This window comes from Dermacentor albipictus, unplaced genomic scaffold (genome assembly GCF_038994185.2).
Source record: "Dermacentor albipictus isolate Rhodes 1998 colony unplaced genomic scaffold, USDA_Dalb.pri_finalv2 scaffold_11, whole genome shotgun sequence".
Lineage (NCBI taxonomy): Eukaryota > Metazoa > Arthropoda > Arachnida > Ixodida > Ixodidae > Dermacentor > Dermacentor albipictus.
In genome coordinates, this window is record NW_027225565.1 from 5,610,482 (window position 1) to 5,618,165 (window position 7,684).

Consider the following 7,684-nt stretch of genomic DNA (forward strand, 5'->3'; position numbering starts at 1 on the left):
AAGCACAACAATACATACATAACTGACCTTGAAAACCTACGTGCAAATAAAAGTATACTCCACACGAGAAACAAAGAATTATGGTTTGTACCAATCCCACGAGCTAACTATTATATAGAATCTTTATCCTATACCCTCCTCCTGCGTTTATTAAATAGGTTGCATCAAGAATCATTTGACCCATTCTGTTACTCAAACAATGAGATCAGACATTTCTTATCGACAATGTCTAAATGATAAATATAAGACATAACATCTATTATTTATGTGATATCATAAACTATATAGTGGTTGAATTTATATTATTATACTAGTTGTGTTAGGGAAGTTTGTTTAATTTTTTTCTGTATTCTGACATGTATTCATGCTTGCATTTTATTTTTATTCCAAAAACAAATATATGTTCTATGTTATGTGCAATGTAATCAGTTGTATATCTTCTATGTACACTGTCAGGCCAAACATAAGGGGGCAGGGACCTCTGTCAAGCCATAATCATGGCTTTTAGACCCGCATCCTCCTCTCTCAAAAGGAAATAAAGCTTGATTTGATTTGACCTTCCCCATATTAACTAGAATCCTTGGAGAAACTTGGAGATATGGCCGGTTCGTCCATATCTCCATGTGTGGTTGTGGGCTGGAGTGTCTTAATTAACTTTGCATTAACACCAAAAGTCATGTGTTTGACTTCCACCAAAGGTTGAGGGTTCCACTCTCAACCTTCGCGAGGTCAACTGGAATCCTACTTGGAGATATGGCTAGTGCACCCGTATCCCCAAGTGGTTTCGACTTCCACAAAAGGTTGAGGGTTCCACTCTCAACCTTGGCGAGGTCAATTGGAATCCTACTTGGAGATATGGCTAGTTCACCCGTATCCCCAAGTGGTTTCGACTTCCACCAAAGGTTGAGGGTTCCACTCTCAACCTTTGCGAGGTCAATTGGAATCCTACTTGGAGATATGGCTAGTTCACCCGTATCCCCAAGTGGTTTCGACTTCCACCAAAGGTTGAGGGTTCCACTCTCAAGCTTTGCGAGGTCAACTGGAATCCTACTTGGAGATATGGCTAGTTCACCCGTATCCCCAAGTGGTTTTGACTTCCACCAAAGGTTGAGGGTTCCACTCTCAACCTTCGCGAGGTCAACTGGAATCCTACTTGGAGATATGGCTAGTTCACCCGTATCCCCATTGCAAGTGGTTTTGACTTCCACCAAAGGTTGAGGGTTCCACTCTCAACCTTTGCGAGGTCAATTGGAATCCTACTTGGAGATATGGCTAGTTCACCCATATCCCCAAGTGGTTTCGACTTCCACCAAAGGTTGAGGGTTCCACTCTCAACCTTTGCGAGGTCAATTGGAATCCTACTTGGAGATATGGCTAGTTCACCCGTATACCCAAATGGTTTCGACTTCCACCAAAGGTTGAGGGTTCCACTCTCAACCTTTGTGAGGTCAATTGGAATCCTACTTGGAGATATGGCTAGTTCACCCGTATCCCCAAGTGGTTTCGACTTTCACCAAAGGTTGAGGGTTCCACTCTCAACCTTTGCGAGGTCAATTGGAATCCTAATTGGAGATATGGCTAGTTCACCCGTATCCCCAAGTGGTTTCGACTTCCACCAAAGGTTGAGGGTTCCACTCTCAACCTTTGCGAGGTCAATTGGAATCCTACTTGGAGATATGGCTAGTTCACCCGTATCCCCAAGTGGTTTCGACTTCCACCAAAGGTTGAGGGTTCCACTCTCAACCTTTGCGAGGTCAATTGGAATCCTACTTGGAGATATGGCTAGTTCACCCATATCCCCAAGTGGTTTCGACTTCCACCAAAGGTTGAAGGTTCCACTCTCAACCTTTGCGAGGTCAATTGGAATCCTACTTGGAGATATGGCTAGTTCACCCGTATACCCAAATGGTTTCGACTTCCACCAAAGGTTGAGGGTTCCACTCTCAACCTTTGCGAGGTCAATTGGAATCCTACTTGGAGATATGGCTAGTTCACCCGTATCCCCAAGTGGTTTCGACTTCCACCAAAGGTTGAGGGTTCCACTCTCAACCTTTGCGAGGTCAACTGGAATCCTACTTGGAGATATGGCTAGTTCACCCGTATCCCCAAGTGGTTTCGACTTCCACCAAAGGTTGAGGGTTCCACTCTCAACCTTTGCGAGGTCAATTGGAATCCTACTTGGAGATATGGCTAGTTCACCCGTATACCCAAGTGGTTTCGACTTCCACCAAAGGTTGAGGGTTCCACTCTCAACCTTTGCGAGGTCAATTGGAATCCTACTTGGAGATATGGCTAGTTCACCCGTATCCCCAAGTGGTTTCGACTTCCACCAAAGGTTGAGGGTTCCACTCTCAACCTTTGCAATGTCAATTGGAATCCTACTAGGAGATATGGCTAGTTCACCCGTATCCCCAAGTGGTTTCGACTTCCACCAAAGGTTGAGGGTTCCACTCTCAACCTTTGCGAGGTCAATTGGAATCCTACTTGGAGATATGGCTAGTTCACCCGTATCCCCAAGTGGTTTCGACTTCCACTAAAGGTTGAGGGTTCCACTCTCAACCTTTGCGAGGTCAATTGGAATCCTACTAGGAGATATGGCTAGTTCACCCGTATCCCCAAGTGGTTTCGACTTCCACCAAAGGTTGAGGGTTCCACTCTCAACCTTTGCGAGGTCAATTGGAATCCTACTTGGAGATATGGCTAGTTCACCCGTATACCCAAGTGGTTTCGACTTCCACCAAAGGTTGAGGGTTCCACTCTCAACCTTTGCGAGGTCAATTGGAATCCTACTTGGAGATATGGCTAGTTCACCCGTATCCCCAAGTGGTTTCGACTTCCACCAAAGGTTGAGGGTTCCACTCTCAACCTTTGCAATGTCAATTGGAATCCTACTAGGAGATATGGCTAGTTCACCCGTATCCCCAAGTGGTTTCGACTTCCACCAAAGGTTGAGGGTTCCACTCTCAACCTTTGCGAGGTCAATTGGAATCCTACTTGGAGATATGGCTAGTTCACCCGTATCCCCAAGTGGTTTCGACTTCCACTAAAGGTTGAGGGTTCCACTCTCAACCTTTGCGAGGTCAATTGGAATCCTACTTGGAGATATGGCTAGTTCACCCGTATCCCCAAGTGGTTTCGACTCCCACCAAAGGTCATGGGTTCGAGTGTCTCAATTAACTATGTTAATTAACTTTGCCTTAATTCACTTTGCCCTATTTAACACCAAAGGTCGAGGGTTTAACCCCCCATTTTGGTGCCATCATGCCAGACATTGGATTTTTCTACCCATGAGCCATCTAAGGATTTTGCTGATAAGAATACCTCACGAGTGTTGGAATTGATATTTTGACATTTACATGTTTACACATGAACAACATTTCAAACAAGGTCACCAGCTACTTGCCAAAAGTAGTGGTATCTGTGGAATTAGCAGGCCTCAGCACAGTACAGTACAGGTACAGTGCATGTGGTTGGACACTCATTGTGCATGTGCATGTGCATGGGCATGTGGTTCTCGTGCAAAGTGCAGCGCTGCTCACCCTACTAAACGTCATAATGTAAACGTCACCTGTATTTCGACCGAAATTTGTTTTTTCTCATCTCTCCGCAGCAGTGCCATTCCCATCTGGCAGTACACTGTTATGGTGGCTAGCATCATCGCTGCATCTGCAGCATCATATAGCTGGCAGGCACCTGGTTTCCTAATGTGCGTCGCTTTTGCTACCACCATCAAAGCTGCCAGTGTCCGATCATAATTTGAATAGCACCAAAAATGTATTGCACTACAGGAGCAAGAACAGTGCTAGCCACTTTAACAGTAATCGCAGATAGGAATGGTACTGCATTGGCGGGGTGAGAATACAACCTTCACACAAAATAAAGGTGCCATAATCGCACTAGGACAAGCAGCCCCGCATTCTGCGTCGAAAACATATGCGCGTGCATGTCCTTAATGATGGCTAGCCAACGCCATCCACCGTGTTTTCAGTTATGCTTCGGCCATGCACTCTTCTGTTCGCACTTCATTTGTATTTGATAGCACACCTGCTGTGGCACTTGCAGGTATACAGCTCATTATAGCGTGAACAGGAAAGATCCATTAAATGTTCTATGGTCCTCCTGCATCCCTAAAAAGAACATCTATTACAGGTCACTTATGTGCAGCTGCGAGATCTTTTCAATGTGACAGCAATGTGATAAGGATGGGACTTGGTTATCCATAGTATGTATTTGAAATGTTGTTTGGAGAAATATATATCTATAGGATGTGTGCAATGTCTAAAATATGATGTTCTATGGACAGCTATGGGACATAAATGGTTCACTGGGTGTGGTTTCGATGTGGAGTGCGAGGCTGCTGTTCCTACTCCAATTACGTCACCTGTAGTTTGTTTGAAGCTTTTCTCATCCCGCCACTGCAGTACCATTCCTACCTGCGATTACTGTTAAGGTAGCTAGCAGTGTTCCTACTCCTCCAGTGTAATACATTTTTGTGCTATTCAAATTACGACTAGACAATAGCAGATTTGATGGTGGAAACAAAAGCAAAGCATGAGAAACTAGGCGCATGCCAGCTATATCATGCTACAGATGCAGGGATGGTGCTAGTCACCGTAAAAGTGTACTGCCAGGTGGAAATGCCACTGCCACAGCAGGATGAGAAAATAACAGACAAAATACGGGGGACGTTTACTGCAGAAGGGCAAGGAGCGCTGCACTCTGCGCAAGACCCACATGCCCACTCATGTGCACAATGACTGGCGAATGGCATGCACTGTGTCTTTAGTTATGCTTTCGGCACACGCTCCACCGTTCACATTTGGCCTCGATGGTACATCTGCCGAGGCACATTATTGTCACAGTCACCACCGTTGTAAGCAGTACCTGGCGAAGCTTGTTTCAAATATTGTGTTAATGCGCAAACACGTAAATGTTGAAATATAAATTGAAACACTCATGAGGTATCTTATAATATATAGTTCTAGCGCTCATCAAAATGTGAAAAATGGGCTCACAACATCGTAGATCTGTATTTTTATCATTGTAAATCATTACAAATCAAGCAATGGCAACATGAAAAGAGCGAGTTAAGTGAGCACTAGGTAAAGCACACAAGTGAGACCCGCAATGTCATATCAACGTTAAATTTTATTTACACAATTGATAAAGCTTAATTACGAAAATGATTGGCACCCAGCCAGGCACATGTATGAAAATATTCATTGCAAGTTTGAACTGTATACAAACAGGTTGAAACGTGGATGTAAAAATACTAGGCAACTTCTATAAAAAGAAATTCTTGAAAATTCATTTTCAATAAAACAAAAGTAATGGGAAAAGGGTGTTAACACTTACAAAATGAGTACCAGTCACAATGCCAGAATTACATTTAAACACATTGAAACTATTTAGTAGGAGGTAGTAATACCATGTACTAGTGAATGACCAAAAGGGTATGGCCTGCATGCCAGCACCTGCTTCTGGTGCAATGAGATTCAAGGTAGAAAGCCAGTACTTCCTAGCTAACTTTAAAAATATATATATATACTAAAAGAAAACATATGCAAGCAGAATCCCAAGATGGAATGTTCATCTTGACAAGCAACTTGCTGATGCAGCTTGTCACACCAGAATGCTCTAAACACATAATGCTACCTTGCAAAAAAAAAGAAGCGAGGGAGAAATATCTGATACTTGAAAAGGAGCTCCAGAAAACAAGCAATACAAATATGTCTGAAAATAAACCACCAAACCATTTTTCTCAGGAAATTTTTATAAGCACTCTGCAATGATATTTGCATATGTTGCATTGCTTTTGTATTTTCTTTTCATGTGTGTATACAATATTTACGTGCATAGGTAAATATTTATGTATTCTGCCCCTCCTGTTCGGGCCCTCATTTGGGCCTGCAGCATTGTATAAATAAATAAATAAATAAATAAATAAATAAATAAATGCGAACAAACACCACAAAACGCAATCAGAAGCCCAGCTCTAAATTTCAGTATGCAACTGCACAAGTCTGCTTAGTATATACATAGTTGGGCCATGGTCAACCAAACAAAAGTCGAAAAGACACACCAAAGAAGCACACTTCATGCTGCTCGTGCGTGCAAAATTACCTTGCACTTGTGTTGTACATGGTGTCAAGGCGCGCGCTGCATGGATATCAGTGGTGATGTGAAGTCAAAGATATTGCTAGTTCATGCTTCTTTTTTCATTACAATCTGATGTACTATGTCGGCAAGTTAAACATTACATAGTTTTGACAGCGTACTAATATATATATATGTATAAGTGAAAAAGATAGTGTTTGTGTGCGAGAAATAAATTATGTAACGGAAACTGAAAGTTTTAGCTTCTGACGTGCGGTGTCCAGGGGCTCTATTCTGGACACGCATGGCGGCTGCACGGCCGCCATTATCCACCATGTTTACTCTCTGATTGGCTGTCGAGAGGTCACGTGTTTTGAAATTTGTGCCGGGAAGCGGAAGTATTGCAAAATGCAATTTTGCGTTTTCATCAAGATGACGAAACGTGACGTGGAGCTGCAAATTTTATGGACTAATACATTTTTGTGGTCCTTGGCAGATATATTGTGATGTTAGCGCTTCAAAAAGAATGTGAGCGGTAGCGTGCAGAAGCCAGTGCAATGCATCTGAAAATGCGCGAATATGTGGTGGCGATCCAAGATATGCGCCATGCCAGCTTGCTGATTGGCTGAAGGAATATCTCGTGAGGAGCGTCACAGGAAGGGCTGTTTCGTAATCGTCATTTTGACGATGCGTGACGTTGCGCTGGGCCGCCATTGCTGAGATTTTCCGCCATAATTTTTACTGCGACGAGCCGCGCGAATTATGCTAATGGGCAGCCATATGCAATGGCAGCCGAGAGGAATGCGTATCGCCACATTTTCCCCGTCGTTTGGCGCCACGAAAATCTTTTGTTCATAACGCGTGCTCATAGTATTTGCATCGCTCTCGGGTGGTGTTGGCATTTGTGTTTGGGGCCATCCTTTTTTAAAAGAACGCGTTCATACGAAATAATATTGGTTGAATATAGCAAACTTTCAGCAATGTTGTCCACTTTTCACTGCTGCATCTGTATTGTAATCGAGATTAATGCCTTTTCGCACAATCAGACGTTATGACAACGGCCTCTTTCTAATTTATAAAAAGAAATGTACGCAAGGCGGCGCCTTGAAGTTTCCTCCCGCGGTGCGAGAAACCAGCGAAATGAACAAGAGATGGCAGCGCCGGCGCTTGCGTCGCTCTAGTGGATATCTCTGGCGCGCGCAACGCTATCGGTGATATTCGGCCGTTTCTCAGCCAGCCGAGTCGGGCTGAGTCACTTGCGTTTCACGAAATAGCGATAACGTGGCCTTGAACGTGCGCGTATCACCACTGGTAGGTCGCGTATGTTGTCTCAAGAAAGAAAACAAGCGCGTTGGCACCAACATGCGATGACTCATTCCATTTTCCAGGGACACGCATCCTAGCTATTGAAGCAGACGACGGCTTGTACGCAGCAGACGACGGAAGCGAGAAGCGTTTTCGACGGAATAATCATACGCTTTGAGATAGCTGCTTTATTTTTACTGCGGAGGAAAACTGTTCTACTTTACCAATAACGCTACATTCAGTGCCTTCATTTCAGTTTCTTAGGCAAAACGTCAAGTTGGCG

The 7,684-nt window shown here is 43.8% G+C and overlaps 1 protein-coding gene across 6 annotated transcripts in view; it reads right to left on the reverse strand.

Moving 5' to 3' along the window:
• Window positions 1-7,684, reverse strand: part of LOC135911390 (uncharacterized) — a 149,268-nt gene that overhangs the window by 33,126 nt on the left and 108,458 nt on the right. The gene's annotated exons all lie outside the window — the stretch shown is intronic.